The sequence below is a fragment of the Taeniopygia guttata genome, chromosome 1A (genome assembly GCF_048771995.1).
Source record: "Taeniopygia guttata chromosome 1A, bTaeGut7.mat, whole genome shotgun sequence".
In the NCBI taxonomy this organism is placed as follows: domain Eukaryota; kingdom Metazoa; phylum Chordata; class Aves; order Passeriformes; family Estrildidae; genus Taeniopygia; species Taeniopygia guttata.
This window is the reverse complement of record NC_133025.1, coordinates 36,150,128-36,167,892: the sequence shown is the minus strand read 5'-3', so window position 1 is coordinate 36,167,892 and position 17,765 is coordinate 36,150,128. Positions and strand designations below refer to the sequence as shown.

The following is a 17,765-nucleotide window of genomic DNA, read 5'->3' as shown; positions in this document are numbered from 1 at the left end:
GCCTGCAGGAGAAATACCTCCTTCCAGATAGAATTCATCACAGGCATCAAACATGTTCAGGAGCTGATTGCTTGTCTCACATACTAATGTGAGATGCCACTGATACTGGGGCGTTTCCATCCACTCTCAATTATTATCTTATTATCTATGGAAAAATTTAGAATGTTTATCCAGTATGTTGAAGACTACATTTGAAAGCATCAACCTCTGAAAGCCCTTAACGTGAAAGTAGAGTTCACCTGGGAGTGGGTGTTCTTAGCTGTTGTGGTTAAAGATTGAGATTTTGGGGGTATGGCATCTGATTCTCACAAGATGCAAGCACTAAAGTCATGTTATGAGTGCCTAAAGCTGAAGAGAAAAATAAAGAAATTAATTTCCAGATAACTGCCTTTTTGGGGTTTTTTTTGGAGTTGTTTTTTTTTTTTGTTTGTTTGTTTTTTGTGCCTTGCATGCCATTATTGTTCTAGAATTGTATGGCAGCCTGTGGCTTAGCTGTGGTATGTGCTGTACTTGCATGGAGTGAGATATTCCCAGGTACACACATCTCACAACTAGATCTACAGGACAAATGAATACAGACCAAGAATATAGTTGAGCTGTAGTATAAATTGAAATGTTATCTGATTATGTCAGAAAATCAAAAGACTTTTTTTCCTACGCATAGACAGATCTTTGAGTGAAACCAGAAAAAAAATCAGGAGCCTATATGAAGCAAAAGAATGGATATAGCACCTATTGTTTCTTTTTCATCTGGTCATTATTTTCCTGCTGCTGCCATCACCAGGACTTCACAGAGCTCTCCACTTCTAGGTCTATCACTGCCTGTAATCAGAGTTTACACGAAACGACAAAGAGTTTCTCAAGTCTGAAGTGCTTTCCAAGGAAAATGCAGTGATGCAAAATTGCAAAACACCTAAGATATATAACATCACCAACAGCCAAGGTGTGCAGAATGGAGTGTAGCATAGTCCCAGCTCTAACATGCTAGGGTCTTGTGTGATCTTGGCCAAGCCACTTGGCTTTTTTCTTCTAGGTCTTTCTCCCTCTTTTGGATGTAACATCTTTTAAAGTAATTTCTTTCAAAACAGACATTGTACAGGAGTATTTTATTAGCGGAAGCATTTAATAATCTCTAATACAAATTTCAATTACAGATGCTTTCCTCAGTGGGAAAACACATCTAGAAATGTTCCAGCCCTTCTATTGACTACCTGGTAATGACAGTATAAATTAGCACTGGTATAGTAGACACGGAATAGCTTATGAAGCAAATGTTGACTTTCTCAGGAAATTTCTGATCTGATCTTTAGAAACTTGGTCTTTCCATTTTCCATAAAGTTGTACCAGAAGATCTACAAAAGAAAGAGAAGTAAATTAAGCCCTATATATAAGCCCTTTATACAAACCCTTGGCTTCTTTATATAAGAAGTCAAAACCTCAGCCCAAGTGAAAGTGGTATATTACTTAGAATGGGGTACAACACTGTGATACACTGTTCATGACTGTGGTGAACTACAAGTGGGAAGAAAAGATTATAAGCTTTAGTATAGATTTTTGGTGGCTAGTACTCACAGAACAAGTCGCCTTCTGCTATTGAGACCTCACTCTTCAAAAGTCAGGCATGATGACTGTTTTGAGATTAGAATCATGGATAGCTTCCTCACTGTCTGCTTGAATCCTAGATCCACAAACACACCCTTGATGCCACCACAAGATCCACACAGCACAAAGTAGGTGATCCCAGGGAGAGAACTTGGGTCACTCTTACATCCTTTCCTTTCTAGCCAAATCCTGAATATCTGGGATATGTGGCTTTTGATCCCTTTGCCCTTACTTCTTATGAGTCACTCATAATTTTAAATATTTTCTTCTTGTTTTCTGCTTGCACCAAGACTCAAGGCTAGAGTGGCTACTCAACTGTTGTAGCCTTGAGTGAGTGAAGGTATGAGGTAGATAGGAAGAGCCCTGCTTGGCTTAAAGCTTGTACATTTTTGCCAGATCTCAGAGTAGTTGATAAAGTAAGTGGTTGAGTGCTCCTCCAGTACACTGATTGCAAAAATACATCAGAAGTAAAGCTGACAGTTCCTGACTCTTTCTGCGCTATCTTATTCCCTTATGGGTTTACTTATTGTATTCAAGGGAAAAAGGATGTGAATTGATAGGAGCACATGAACTATCATGACTTCTATGTAAATAAAAAAGTTAATTTTTATCTCTAGTATGGCATAAAAAGACTTAGAGGTAGATTTGTCTCTAAAATCTCTCTGTTGCTAAAGGGAAAGCAGAGAGACCTAATATTGTTACTATGGAAGTCTAGTGTAATATCCAAGATATTGAGATTTGTAAAGCTAGTGTTATTTTTCACACTGTTTTCCTTTCAAATCCTGCAGGATTATAAAAATTCCCCATGGGGACCTGCCTGTGGTAAATACAGATTTTCTACACTGCCAGAACAATGAGCAAAAAAAATTCCCAAACCAGCCTGAAAAAAAAATGCTACTCATCTCATGAAGGAACATAGCACAGACACTCAGTTGTTGTTGTTAAGTTGTGCTGAGGTGTAAGATGTCTCTACCAGGGCTATTTGGGCAGAGTTCTCTGGCTGTACAAATCTGGGATTAATGAGGAGCAGCAGGGAGGTGACATTTTACCTCTGTGTGATGCTGCTGAGATCAGTAACAGAACAACACATTCACTCCGGGTGGCCACTGATGTAACAACATCTTGAGAAACTGGAAAGCATATAGAAAATAGCTGCAAACTAACTAAAAGCACAGGGGAAAAGGGCCTTCTTTTTCTTCCTCCCTCCCCCCCCCCCCCCCGCCCCGACAAATTTAAAGTTTTCAGCCCGTTTCATTTAAGTAAAATATTTAAAAAACAACTTCATCTTCATGGAGGTACTTATACTATGTCATGGACAGCTTTTCAATCCAGTAATGAAACATGATAATATGACTCAGTGGCTGAAATGATTAATATTTAGGAAAACTCAAATATGAAAATATGCGTGATTTTTTAATAATGACAAGGCTTTAACAACTGCCAAACATTATCAGGTAAGATTCTGGATTTACCATTTTTCAAATTCTTTCCAACTAATACAGACTATTCCCCTGTAAGTATGTCATAGCTTGGGTTACTCGCCATCAGCCCCTTCCTGGAGTTAGCTCAGACTCTAAGCACCTGCCCTACACAACAGGGAATCTCCAGGGGAGTGCCACTCCATGTCACCTCACACAAAGCACAGGTAAGCCCAGAGCATCTGGAATTTCTGCCAGTTGCAGCACACTGGGACACATCATCCCCAGAGCATGGAGCCGCACTTTTCACAGGCAGGTGCCAGTCTGGAAACAGAGACCCAGCAGAGATCCGCTGCTGGAACTGCAAAGGACAGCTTTTTTCTTGCAGTCCACAGTGCTGGAGTGTTAAGACAAATAAGGATTTCCTCGGTCTCTGTCTATGTAACAGTTCAGCATATTTTTAGTCAGCTCTTCACGTTCTCCCCACAGTATAAAAGGTCTGTTCAGCTGGAGACAGTGAGTATTCTTACAGCCCTTTAGCGTGGCTTCGGGTAATACCTCGTCTAGACCCCCCTCAGTCGAAGCTGGCAGGAGCCCGGACCTAGCAGAAGTGTGCTAACATGCTGCCACCTTGTGCTGGTTTGGCAGCAAACCTCGGCTGAGCATTCCGCTAGCGTGGCGCCGGGATTCGCTGCTGTGTCCCGGGGCAGTGTCCCGAGGCAGGCAGCCCGCAGCCCCGCCGGGGACCTGCGCACCCGAGCCCTCCTTCCACCGCACAGCTCTCCTGGCTGCAGAAACGGAGAGGGAGCCACAAACGCCCCTCAACTTCAGCTTCCAGCCCGAGCCTACCCACAGCTCAGGAAAGGAAAGGAAGAGATGCAGCCCACATTCCTGTAACTCTCCATTTTGATGGCATTAATACCAGAAATACTGAACAAATCTACTGTTTTCATACTGGCAGGAACTTTCTGAGATGCAGAATACACACATTTATGCTAACTCACTCCTTGTGGTTTTTTAAGCAGAACAAAAACTAATTCCCAAGGATGCACCTAAGTTTCAAGAGGGAACTGAGGGTTTCCCAGTGCAAGGATGATTTTCCTGGTATTAGTCTTTACAATTAGCACTCTCCACTAATATTTTTGTCCTTCTTTATCCCATTTACCTTCAAAGTCTTTTATTTTTTGTTTGTTTGTTTGTTTTCTCCAAAGTGCCCTCTCTAAACTGTGCTTCATACCGCTATGATCTGCCTTTAATTCACTTTGAGTCCATAAACCAACCCATCCCATCACCCCCTTTTATGGTTAATCAGTGCCAAACTTCTCCCTTGGTTTAACACTACGCTCTGACACTGTCCTTATTTAAGCAGAAAACAGAAGAGTTTTCAATAACCTGGAGATATTTTTCTTAGTATCAGACATGTCTGATCAGTATTAGATCAGACATAAATTAGCATTTGAAAGTAATGTATGTGTAATGTGAAGTACTATATTGTGATGAGCTAAATGTTATTTCATCAGACAGATATTCAGAAGGCTAAAGAGCTTGTTTCCTTTGACCCAAGAGTGAAATCGCTCATCACAGTGCTGTTATGGTCTAAAGTTTTGTAAGATTTAGATTTCAGTCAGGAAAGTATAAATTCTTACAGTCACTGCTCTGGCTGTTGGCCCTTGGCAGTGACACGGTTTTGCCAGCAAAGCTTAAAGCTGGTTGGCAATGTGTGAGTGTCTCTGGTACCTGCTCCTGGACGTTTTCTCCAGGTACAAGTAACAGACGAGGACTAAGCTGTAGAACTGCTGAGCATCTCCTGTGAAGGTGCTGGAAGCTGCTAGAGCCGGTACTTTCAAGTCAGATGGTAGAAAAATTGCTAAGCGAATCAAAACAGATATTGCACAGTTTATTCTGGTAAAACTTAATAAACCCTTTGCACAAAATATTTCAGTGTGAATTACCCGTAAGGTCACATTCCCCCCCCCCCCCCCGATTTCTTGCTCTTCAAAAATCTAACTCACTAAGCAAAACACACAGAGAAATAAGCAAGCACAGAGATATCTCCTGATTTAAGTGGAGTACTGACATTAATATTTCTTTTCCTGTTTCATTAAGAGCTGATCAATTGAAAGACAACTTATTTTCAGACAATTCTGCTAATGTTAGGTGGTATGACTATGTTGTTATTGATCTATTTTTGCAAAGCTGATTTTGGTAGAATTTACAAATTGCAACACTAGTGTTTAGATAATCTTTTTTGGATACTGATAGTACACTTGTGCATGAATAAGTGTGCTAGTCTGTGTCTGAGAGAGACTGAGACAGCAAGGGGAACTGTAGTGCCTGTGGTTTACAGCTTGAAGGGCTGTTGGTCATATCTGGGACCAGAGCATCTCTGGTCTTTTGTCGTCTCCACCAGTGAGATTACAGAAATGAATGAGACAGCAGGAAGGAGAAGGGAGCAGGGTACTTTTCACTAATTAGACAAAAGCAGAGGGAGAACATAAAGCTATGCCAAATTTTCAGTCTCTTTGCTCCTTATTGCTCCTAAGAAGAATGTATGTTACCTGTTCATATCACCTCCTCTTTTCCCTACAGAGGGGCTTCTGGCAAAAGAGAGCTGTGTCAAGACCCTACAGTGGTGTATTTGGCTGCCTCCTCCACTTGATTTGCAGGGAAAGGAAATCTTTAGGTAGCTCTTGTTACTCTTGCCTACTTCATGCCATTTATTTCTCTTGCATCTCCTCCATTCATGGTCAGCACCCAGATTCTGCTGAAAACCACCAAAAGCTGGATTTTCCCAGACTAGTTCCTTTGGGTGTACAGTGAACTCCTGAACACTGGCACCCATTTTTAAGATTCCCTTCCTTCCCTTTGCTTCCTAGGCATTGTTATGGTCATTCCACTATGAGCCTTAAGGCTCCTGGTGGTTTCTATACACCCTGGTTTCTGAAATGATCAGTAAGGGATCTCTACATAACCATTCACATGTAGGGATCTAGTGGGCATCTGCCCTGCCATCCACAGACCTTTGCAGATATAATAAAGCTCAGGTACCCGGGGTGTATGAGATGGACTGAAAAGCTATTACAGCTAAACATCCTGAGATGAGGAAAGCTGCACCTTCTCCTGATTTTAAAATATTTATGGTTTTATACTTTTTGTTTGCTTGTTTCCTCTGTCTGTACAGGCTACATCTGGACACTTCAGTCTCAGCATTTAATAAAAAGAAAGAGGGCTTTGAAGCAGGACAAATACAACAAGGGCTAACAACCCTGAGTTCCCTCACCCCTTTGATCAGAGTGTGGAAAGTAGCCAACAGTCAGTTTTACACTAACAGTGATTTACCAATCCCCATAAATATGTCAGTAGGCATCCAGGAGCCTATATGCAGATGGACTATTTATCCCTCTAAGAGTATGAGGTGATAATCTTTGCCCCAGGCTCTTGGTCAGACATTCAGGGCATTTTTCAGCATGTCAGTTGCCTGTATATCATATCTGTGATGGTGCAACAAGAAAGGTGAGATAAGCCAGGCAGAACACTGACATTGTTTGATTCTTCATGCTATTTGGGTTTACTTAGTGCAAGCGTTATATGATTCATAATTCATTTTTCATATGCTGAAGGGAAATCCTGAACTATGGGCAAGAAGTTAAGCTGTAGGAAAAAAATTGAATTTTTGGTTATAGGTATCTCTGGAAGGTGCAGATGTGGCTTCTAAAATATGATAGTGTGGAAATACTTTGTGTGAAGAGTATTTATGAGTACAAAACTGCAAGTGGTGGCAGGTTGAACAACTAGTTCATCAAACCTATGTAAAGAAAAAAATATACAAGTTGTGTTTTATTTTCTGTTTGCTGAATAGAACTCCAGTTCTATATTTTTTTTTCCAATTGTCAAAAGGCTATTTATTCTCATTGCAATGGAATATGAATAGGCAACCAGATAAAAAATTTAAAACACAGAGGCTAGAAATGTTTTGGTAAAGTGTGCGCTTACTTTCACTTTGGTGACATAATTATTCCTGCTACAAACTTATATCTTTCTTGTATTCTAAATGCTAAACTTAGAGATTATAAAAAAATTAGCAAACCTTGGTACTAAGAACAGTACCAAGGCTCTTCTTCCCCACTAACGCATTTAAGATATGTTACAAATAAATTCATTATTTTTAACAGCGCAACTTGCATTCTTAAATTATAAAAGGAAATGAACACAGCATTTGATTGGGTAGAGAAAGGGGCTTAAACACAGGAGATCACCAAAGGTGTTGAAAGGAGGCAGCTGATAAAGTAGTGCATCCCTTACATCTTCTCCTAAGCTTCACTTGCCTTTCTCAGAGAGTTGATACGGTTGACTGAAACTGTTTGATCCCAAGCATGATCCCTCAACCCTGCCTGGAAACAAATGCAGCACTGCCCCTTGTGCAAGCGTATTCTGCAAGACCCTGCAGGTATGTTTAGCAGGAGATGCTGAGGCAGGGGAAGTGATGTCCCGAGGCATTCACAGCTTCATAAGACCTATCAGTTCAATCTCTACCAGATTCACCAAAATGACAGCTGTTCTCTAAGTGGTCCTGAAGTTTGGTGGCACCAGCACATGAGAGGCTCTGTATGCCTCATGGGAAAGAGGGCTCCTAGGTATTTCTGAGTGACAGAGCACAGCTCAGGCAGTGCAGAGCTGGCTAGTGTTCAGTCACTTGGAGCAGAAGCATCTTGGAGAGAATGCCTTTCTGCAAAAGATAGTGCATAGATATAAAATGCAATAATTTAGCAGACACACTCAAATATATTGAAAAAACACCTTCAGTGTGGCTGTGATCCTGAACTTCATCTTATTAACTGACTTATTCTTGTCTATTACTTTGCACAACTTTTTTCCCTTCAATATGTGCTTTCAGGATCTGAGGTGCAGCGTTTCATGGATTAGAAATATCTGTTGTTCATGTACCCATACCCTTATTTTTTTAGGTTCTTTATGAAGCACTTTATACAGTGCTTCACCATAACTTTGTTGCCCTTTCTCTTCTCCTGATAATATTATTTTTAAATTACTGCCATATATTCATGCTATAGAGGAAGGTACAGTCCTATTGAAGTTATGTTGAGGAGTGAGCCATAATGAATTCTGAAGACATAATGGGGTTTTTTTTGTCTATTAAAGCCTTGTACATGCCCAAAGATGATGATAATGATGTTGATTGTGGATGTCACATACTAATAGTACAAAAGCATTTAAATTGAGCCGTATGTGTTGCTGAACTTTGTGGATGTAGCAGGTATGTCTCTCAGAAAACTGCAAAACACTCAGAAAAGAGGCAGAAGAGTTGCAACAATTTTTTCCAGCCATTTCCTTTGATGAAAGAAGAGCATCACTATGTCTCCATGACCTTGTCTCTGCAGCTGCACAGTTTTTTGATGCTTCAGTTTTCCTAATCATTGGAATTGTTCTGTCTACTATGTATGATGCATTTAGAGTGCTGGCAAGACTTCACAGAAGCGACTAATCATTACTAATGTGGGGATGTTAAACACAAAGGAGACAAACCTGGATGGTAGCTTGAATTTGATATATTCAGTCAAATGTGATCTATCTCATTTTCTCTAAATTAATAATTACAGAATAAAATTTATACTCTCAAGAAGCTGAGGAAATTACTAATGGCTGGAGGAATGCATATTCAGCACCTCATATGTAATTGCATTTAATTAATTTCCTTTTGGTCAAGTATGATGTTTTCTTTACAAAATACACAAAAGATGTTTCCAGGTTGTTGCAGTCCAAAGATTCTAATAATAAGGCAATTACACCTGTATTGTGTTATCAAAAGCTGTCTTCCCAAAATGAAATTTCATTATGTTGGGAAGCCAACAAAAAACCAGAAATCCTTCACTTTTCTTCATTAAATGGGGATCTTACTTTCTTGCACTGTCTAGATCTGAGCACAGAATATCTTTTCAGAAGCCTTCAGTGCAGGAATATAATGCTGAGTTGTCTTTACACACAGTAGTTTAATATTTTCATTAATAAAAGAAAAATAGCATTCAACATTTAAAAGAAGACATTCCATGTTCATTTATGTGCAAATTACTGTTCATTCATCAATCACTAGCAAATCCAGAGAACACAAGTTAGATTTTAAAATGGGAATCTGTTTCTAAAAGCAAAGAACCACACTTATGGAAGGACAAAAATATCCAAACTTTGAAAATCAGCTTCTCTAAGACATCCTAAGGCATCTCTAAGGCATAAGGCACAAAATCTAGGTATCCAAGATCGTAAGTCTTGGTCAAGTCATTCACAGTCTGATCAGAGCTTAGGTACCCTAAGCAACACTATCTATATGTGACAGCAGATACGGGTGTACAACATTGACACAACAGAACAAATTACATTAAATATTTGTGTTGTAGTCAAAACAATTAGAAAACCAAAACAGAAAGCCAAATTTTAAATTTTATTAGGCTTTTGTTGTCAGGATAAAATATATTAAAAATAAATAATATAGACATAAAAATTTGAGAAAAATAAATTACCATGCAGTAGAAGTCTCACAGGTAGAGGGCATAAATTATTATTAAGACACTGCAGGAGCTGTGTTGATATTGGTTATAGAGTTAGGGAGAAATCTCCTTCCACTCTGCATTACTTTGGAAATTTCTGAGCGATTTATACGCCAACTGCCTTATTTACATGGCATGTTTCTGCACAGATCAAAGCCAGACTGATCTTAAAACTAAACAGTCTGAAGGTTGGGAAGGAACAAATCATACTACATCAGGGATTTGTAGCAGCTCTCATACTGATGGATTACAAAACCATCCTCCAGATTATGTGTGCATAAATAATTTCAGCCAGCCTTTCCTTTCAGATCCACACTGTGACAGAAAGCAAGGTCAGAGTGACGCAGCCAGCATTCAACAGCACAGTTTAATCTGGAGAATGAGTTGGTTCTCATAACTGTGAAGTGTGACATGGGACTGTTAATTAATGTGTGTGATTAAGCCATCAGCAATGGCTCTGCATATGCTCCAGTAGGAATTAAAGGAATGAGAAAATTCTCCATAGCACAATGAATGAACATGCTGCGCTGTTATTTTTTTTCCTACCTACAGTGCTGCAAGAAAGCTGGCTCGGCTACAGAGGGTTGTGCTCCTGAAAACATTTCAAAGTCAGGGACAGTTGTTTTCTTTATAAGTTTTTGCTGTTGAAATAAATGTGGGACAGAGAGTATTATAAGCCTGCAAGTCTAAATTAGGTTGCTACATCTTATGGTTATCAGCCACTCTCAAGAAAGGGGGTATGAATCAGAAATAGAAGTTTCACTAAAAGCAACCTTCTCAAAAGAAAATTAGAAGAATGCAGCAAGATGAATGACCAATCATTTTCACTACATAAGGGAAGAAGCATTTTTCAATTTAGGGAAAATGAAAGAAAGGAATAAAGGGAAATAAGAGAGGACAAGTGAGAGAAGAACAGTGTTCTGAAATCTTGTTTTCTGACAGGTGTCTTCATACATTTGTAAACATGAGACTGATAACCCAAGCTCATCAATTACATATAAAGGACAAATTATATAGGGCTTGTGACTTTTTAATCATATTCAGTTGACTCATCCTTCCTATGGACTTGTTCCTCACAGTCCAGTAGTGATTAACCTGCAAGAAACTAAAACCCACTAAACAAAGACACATATTAGAAAAACTCTGCTAAAATCAGTACGTTTGTAGCCCTTTTCTTCCAAATATTTTTAAACTACTAATTTCTGTGTTAAAAAACCCAAAAAAACCCAAAAAAACAATTACAAAAATGTGAGACCATAAAACTGTGAGACACAATCCTCAATTGTCCAATTCTGTCTTACCCTGCATTTTGCATTTGCTCCTTTTCGAAGCCAGCTTTGTTAGTTTTCAGCACAAACTCTTTTGGGTGCCCTCTCAGGTACAGAATAGACAATTGAGTGCATGTAAGATTTAGACTATCAGGGAGATGGCTTTCATCTACATTAAGGTATCTGGGATGTAAATCTCTACCTGTTTGCATTAAGAGTAGAATCATAGAGAAAAACTTCAGGTGCTGATGCCCTGATTGCCGGTATGATTTATTGGTATTGTGGGTTAATGCTAGTCTGGTCCTGTGGTCTAAATTCTCATTTATAGATGGAGTGTACCATGTGAAATCCTGAAGAATTTTTTCCTGTTTATTTTTTTTCTGAAAGCATTTAAGTTAGTGCACTCCAAATATTTCCCAGCACAATACATAGAGGCCTGGGAATAGTTACTTCAGAAGTGTAATTCTACTTGCCACTAAAGACACAATATGGATAAACTTCAGGCAATGTATAGAGAGATATATGTGTATGAAGTCTAGTAAAAGAAAACAGTTGAGCAAAGTCACTGAAGCTAAGGACAGAAAATATTGTACTGAGGGTCGTCTTATACCTCATAAGAATTCCAATATCTTAGTTTGATGTTAAGAAAGAAATTTACCACCATTTAGAATTAGAGTGCATTATAATTTCCTCTAAGTAGAGGTACAGTCTCAAATACCTAGCAAACGTTTATTTAACTTTATACAGTAGGTTATAAATTTATTACTACACAATATTTAAATATTTTATTATTTAAAATAAGTAGTTTTTTTTTTTTGAGGGGAGGCAATTAAAGGCCTGTATACATTCATGTATGACAAGTGCAGTTAAAACAGAAAGCAAGAAGAAACTCAATAATATGAGCAAGAAACTACTGTGTGGAGAAGGCAAGTTGCTCTCTTACTTCACTAGCTCATGCTAAGGCTCGAAGGGCCTTAACGTGTTGGCCTAGACCTGACACCCCTTTATTATGAAGTTTAAGTTTCCTTTCTTGCTCATCTGTAGTTTCTACTAATTTTTAAGCTGTAGAAATGGTAGAGGAACATGTTCCACCCTCCAACATCATAAGATGTAAATTCTAAGTCAGAAGTCTGCACCTTAATTCACTGCTTACAGATCTGAAAGTTCTTTTGCCTGGGGGTTGTGCTGCTGTTGCTGTCCTCCTGTGAGGCACTTGAGAGCATTTCTGTACTCCCAGCACTTCCTTAAATATCCTACTGCAAATATCCTACTGCACTTCCTTAAATATCCATCTGCAAATTTCCTCTCCTGCTCTGACTTTATTAGCCATTAGGTTTTCAAATCAGGTTGTGATATTCATGTTGCAAGAAAAGCTCATCACAGGAGAAGAATCTGCTCCCACTGGTTTTTGCAGCAGCTTCCCAGCTGAAAGTGTTTCTCTGGGAGAACTACAAGACACTTGTACATCTTTTAAGAGCATGTCATGAGAAAATCCAGGCATCTTTACAAAGTGCATGAAGTGCTTATTACTTCTTTGCTTATTTCCCCAGGGGCCCATTTTGCACTTTGGAATTTTTAGATGGCATTTTCTCCCTCATTGCCAAAAAACACTTTTTATTCTTCATCTCATTTCATGCACAATGAACAGACAGACCTTGGTGAAATGAACATTGCTACTGACTTTACATATAGCATAGATGTTTGAATACACACGGCTAGCTTTAGCCCTTCTTAAGTGCCTGATTTTGAAAAAATGGAAAGTGGCAACATTTTTTCAACCAGCTACTTTTGCATTTCACATATTTCAGAAATGATGGGAGAGAGAGTACATTCTGTCCTGTGCTACCAGCAGTTGGAAAAATTAAAATTGCTGTTGTGTCAGAACCAAACAGAAACTTGAAATAATTTGTTAGCTTTAGTCAATACAGTGAGAATTTCCATGTCTATATACAAGTTTATGAAGCCTGTGGGCTGAAGGAGACTTGGAAGAATTGTGTTCTAATCCTGTCAGCGCCTCTTGTTAACCATGGAAACATGGCTTTCATCCTTCTTCTTCCCACTTGGTGTCTGTTTTGTCAGACTACAGCTTTAGCTGTCTTACAGCAAAGGCATATTTGAGCTGGCTCAGAAACTTTTAGTGCTCTAGTGCTATAGCAAAACAAAGAAATGTAAAAGTGTCAGGGATTATTTCACTTGCAAAGTGAAAACTTGGCTTTCATATTTTCTTTCTTTTTATCAGCATAAATTGGCCACTATATTCAAGTAAAATCATGAAAGGGGAAGTGAAGTCAGGGATATAATCTGTACTTAGTATTTGACAATAGATTAGTGTAGAAAATTATTTGCAAATGACACCTCAACTTCATTTAACAGTGAATATATTTTAGAGAAAATCCTAATGATAGTTCAGGGTTATTTTATCCCCTAGCCTGTCCTAAGTCATTATTCTGCTATCTTTAAAATCACAGACTCATAGAATATCCAGAGTTGGAAGGGCCCAATAAAGAATCATTAAGGCCAACTCCACGCCCTGTACAGGACACCCCAGGAATGACACCATGTGACTGAGAGTATTGTCCAAACACTTCTTGAACTCTGTGAGGTTTGGTGCTGTGACCACTGCCCTGGGGACCCTGTTCACCCTCTGGGGGAAGAACCTTTTTCCTGATATCCAACCTAAACCTCCCCCGGCACAACCTCATACCATTTCCTCTTTGATTTTTAGCAATAAAGTCATAAGGTTAATCATAGATTAAGCTGTTTCTGAGGACTGTTTAATTTTGTTCTTAGTCATAAATATAATCACAAGAAAAACCAGTACATTTCACATTTTCTTTCTTCCTGTTAGAGACGTGGCTTTAATCTTTACCGCTTCTGGCTCTGTGGATTAGTTATCAATGAAATTTATGATAAGTAGAAAATAAGCAAAAAAAAAGCATCATTGAAACAAAATGGATGAAACTGAGAAAAGGTGTCTGGTCACAGTGAGGTAACTAAGCAACAGTGAAACATTTTAGAGGTGATGACTTCAAGAAAACAGGGAAGATCTGAGCCCAGATTGATCCTTTTACATTGCAAATGCCTATCCAAGGGGCATGGGTTATCTTCCCAGTTTCTCTAAAGTCCCTTTACAGTCAGTCAGTGCAAGGAGACCACCAACATGCCCAGTAATGGTGTCAGTGCCCTGAGATATGAATAGCTTCTCTGGGTCATCCAACACACATCACCGTGTTCTCAGTACTTACAGAGGCTGCTTGTTCTCCAGAGTGTGATCAGTCAGAGACAGTGAAAAAGACATCAAAAAGAAATCTTAAAACCCCCTAAGTAATTCAATACCTGCCAATTCTGGTTATTTCAAAGACCCATGGAAATTGCAAAGAAATTTCAGAAGAGGAATTGAGTTGTTTGTTTTGGCAATTCAGTCTGTCATATTCATGAGCGTAGAATTTGTCCTTCTCTTCTCTAAAAAAACATTTGAAAAGAGGGAAAAGAGACTATAGAACATATTTAATGACCTTGTGCTAACAGAAGTATTGACATTTATTAGTCATTAAACAATAATTGATGCTCTTCCTCTTCCCTTTTGACTAGTTTCTATTTTATATAAGCATGATTCTGTTTTATTGTAGAAAGTTTTCTATGATTTCTGACAAATAAATGCAGAGCTGTTTAGTGTGAATTTAATTAAAATTAGTGTGTTGATAGCATAGAAGTATAAAGTTGAGATAAATTTAAGTCATAAATAATGGAAGTTAAACGTCAAACAGGAAAAAGGAAGCTTTTTTCCCCCTTTTTTTTTTTTTTCTGATAAAAATTAGTTCTGGATAAACCTTCCACAGAAATAATCGATATTCTAAAAATAGACAAAATATTCAAAATCTTTGCAGACTAAACTCACCTGTAAACATATTTTAAAATCTTCAGTCTGACTTCTCTCCTCACTTTTTCCTTACCCATAATACCATTAATCATGAGTAAGGACTGGATATTTAGTTCTATTAGTAATTATTCAAGAAACGGGTGTTCCAAAATCACGCAAATATTACACAGGACTGTTTTTTTCGCCCTCATTGTGAAAAAATAGTAAATAAATGAACAAGCTCAGGTATATTAGGACATAGTTCAAACAGATAACATTTCTAACAGTCCAAAGCTGTGGACCTGAGGCTTGCTTACTATGGCTGCTTTTCGGGAAAGAACTCAGAAAAGTTAGTCAGGGAGTATTTCAGGTCTGTAAGTATCAGGTAGAAGAAGAGCTGTATGGATCCTTTGTAGTAGTACCGCATGCTTTCCCTGCACATAGAGGACCAAAGGCAAGTATTGAGCAAGGCTCAGGCTGTCTGTCAGAGCCACAGACCAAAAGCCACCCAGCTTGAACACTCTCTGTTAAATAAAGGAAGATCCTAGTGCTGAAGAATTAACTAGTTTCAATGATGGAAAGTAGCTGCCCTGCGTTAGCTGTGACATAGTATGGCTTCTTCATTTTATACCTCAGGTAAGCACAACAGATGCAGTCTGAAAGGATGCCAGTAATTGATTTGAGGTGCTATTGGGTAAACTACCAATTTTTAACCATTTTGTGGGCATTACATTATGAATCAATGCTACTTTGAATGTCTTTAAAGTTACCAACAAAAATAGGAAGCCATATATAAGTAGCTGAACTGCCTTCTGATTTAGACAATAACTAGTTACTACTTTAGTCCCAAATCAGAAATGCTGAGGTCTGGTGGCTTTTCAGCTCTGTAAATTCTTGAACAGTGCCTGCAATACAATACTGAAGGGTGTAATTCCTCCCCTGTGGGACACTACAGCTTTGTGTAGCTTTAGTTCCTGGAAAAGAGACTGGGGGCAACACACTGTGCAGAAGGGAAGGCCAAACGCTCCAGAGAGAGATGTCATGTAGAGCAAAGGGGAAATGGTTGTGAGATTAAGTTTCATAATAGACTAGCAGACACCTGAAGGACAATAGGACAGATGACATGCCATACTGCAGAGCCCATGTGAGGGTGAGGTGCACAGGCTGCTCGGTGTTATGACTTTCCTCCTCAGCTCTTTCTTCTGTAGCATGGATTCAAAGGACTCATATTTTCTCTGATCATGGTATCCTGTAGCAACCAGCACTTGTAGATACAATCCCCCCTGGTGTGCCAAAATTTTGGAAGATAAAAATTTAGTAAGGAAGAACAAAATAAGTTTGTACATCACAGAAGGGTTTATTTACCAATCAAAAAAGACACATCTCATAATGAAAAACTACACTAAAAAGATAAAAATAGCACAAGTATTTAAAAAGTAGTTAGAAGTAAAATTTGAGGTATCAATACTCAGTTCTTCCCTGGAGTGCTTCAGAGTATCTTATTTTCACAGCGTTAGAAGTTAGGAAGAATCTTTCTTGGCAATCTATATGAGCATGTTCTGCTGTTTAGGCTTCTTGTATCTCTTTGGTGTGATTACTGATCTTTGTCAGGCATAGACTTAAAAATGCAGTTACTTGTGCTTAATATATCACTGTACAGAAGTATTTGATTTCAAGGATCATGTAATTTCTTAAATAAAGGAACAGATACTAGGCAATAGAATGACCCTATTATTAATTATCAGTACTGAGGAAGTCTGGTTTTGAATGTAGTACACTAAAATCAAATAAGAAAGAAAAAAATATTTTATTTTCTTCCTCTGAATTGTCAGAAGGTGTTTTTGTATTAGAGGAAGTGGCTTGTCATCACTCAGCAATTCTGCCACAGCCCTGTGGATGAAAAAGTGACAAGATACAGTTCAGATGTGTGCTGTCTCTGCTCTTGATTAAGGAAGGATTAACCAAAGGAATGCAATGAGCATTTATTTAATCCTCAGCTTCAGTATCAGGGAAATGGATTTGTGCACTTTCTCTTCCTTTGGTCAGTTTTAGCTATGAAAAGTGAAGAAGGAAGGGATCTCTCATCATTAGCCATACAACTGTAATTTGGCCAAAGGAACATGTATACAACAGCCTGTCATATAATTAGGCTCTTCTGTGATTAGGAAGGAGACACTGGAGAGAACAATGGAAGTCTTATCTATCTCTCTGAAAGAAGAGAAGAGCCTTGAATTCAGCTTCCATTCAGGATTAATTAAGCACATTTTGAACCGTTGAAAGGTTTTTTGTGAAGCTGTCGGGCATCTCTGTGACTTCAGATAAAATGTCTGTCACATGTTGGTGTTAAAATACCTGAAGAGAAAGTAATGAGCAGCACAGCCAGCTGCTCCCTGGGAGTCACCTGTTGTGGTGGTTATTTTAGGATCATCTCACTCACAGGCTATGTCTGTACAGCTGAGCTGGGTATATCACAGTGCCTTTTCCAGCACAATTAGACTGACAATTGTGTGGGCATAAAAGCTCAGCTGGGTGCAGTGATACAGCTGGAGTAAAAACCAACTAACTGGAGGCATAAAATTAAGTCCTATAAAGAAGTGTGGATAAAGAGTGTTAGCAGAAAGCAAAGAAGGTTTTCATTCAGTTCCTGACTGAATCACTTAACTTCAACTGAAAGTGGTGTAAAAAACCAGCAGAAAATAGTTGAATAGCCTGAACAATTAACAAAATTTGCAAGGTCCTGTCTAAAATCATTGGCTTGCTGTGCATTTGTGTAGCCAGAACCTAATCTGACTTATTTTCACGCTCTCAGCTTTCTAATTAGACTACTGCATCCCTAGTAAATGGGGTGGGGAAGAGAGAAAGAAGAAATTAGGAATATGATCAAGAGAATATTAGAATTGTTCCCAATCCCTCTTATGCAATTGTGCTGTGTTGTGTTAATTCCCACATATTGGTATAGAGAAGCAAAAAACCCAGCCAAAGCAGATGCATTTCAGTGCTTGTGCCGAAAGCACCTATTCCCTTTGGCTTCTCATGTACACACTCTTCTAAGTGAAGGTTT

General features: G+C 38.7%; 1 long non-coding RNA gene across 1 annotated transcript; it reads right to left on the bottom strand.

Annotated features, from left to right (window-relative positions):
* Positions 1-440: 440 nt before the first annotated feature.
* Positions 441-3,595, bottom strand: LOC115491658 (uncharacterized). The gene is made up of 3 exons (XR_004366279.3): positions 3,145-3,595; positions 2,652-2,732; positions 441-1,352 (listed from the first exon to the last, which is right to left on the bottom strand). It is a non-coding gene; the product is annotated as an uncharacterized lncRNA (long non-coding RNA).
* Between the last annotated feature and the right edge of the window lie 14,170 nt (positions 3,596-17,765).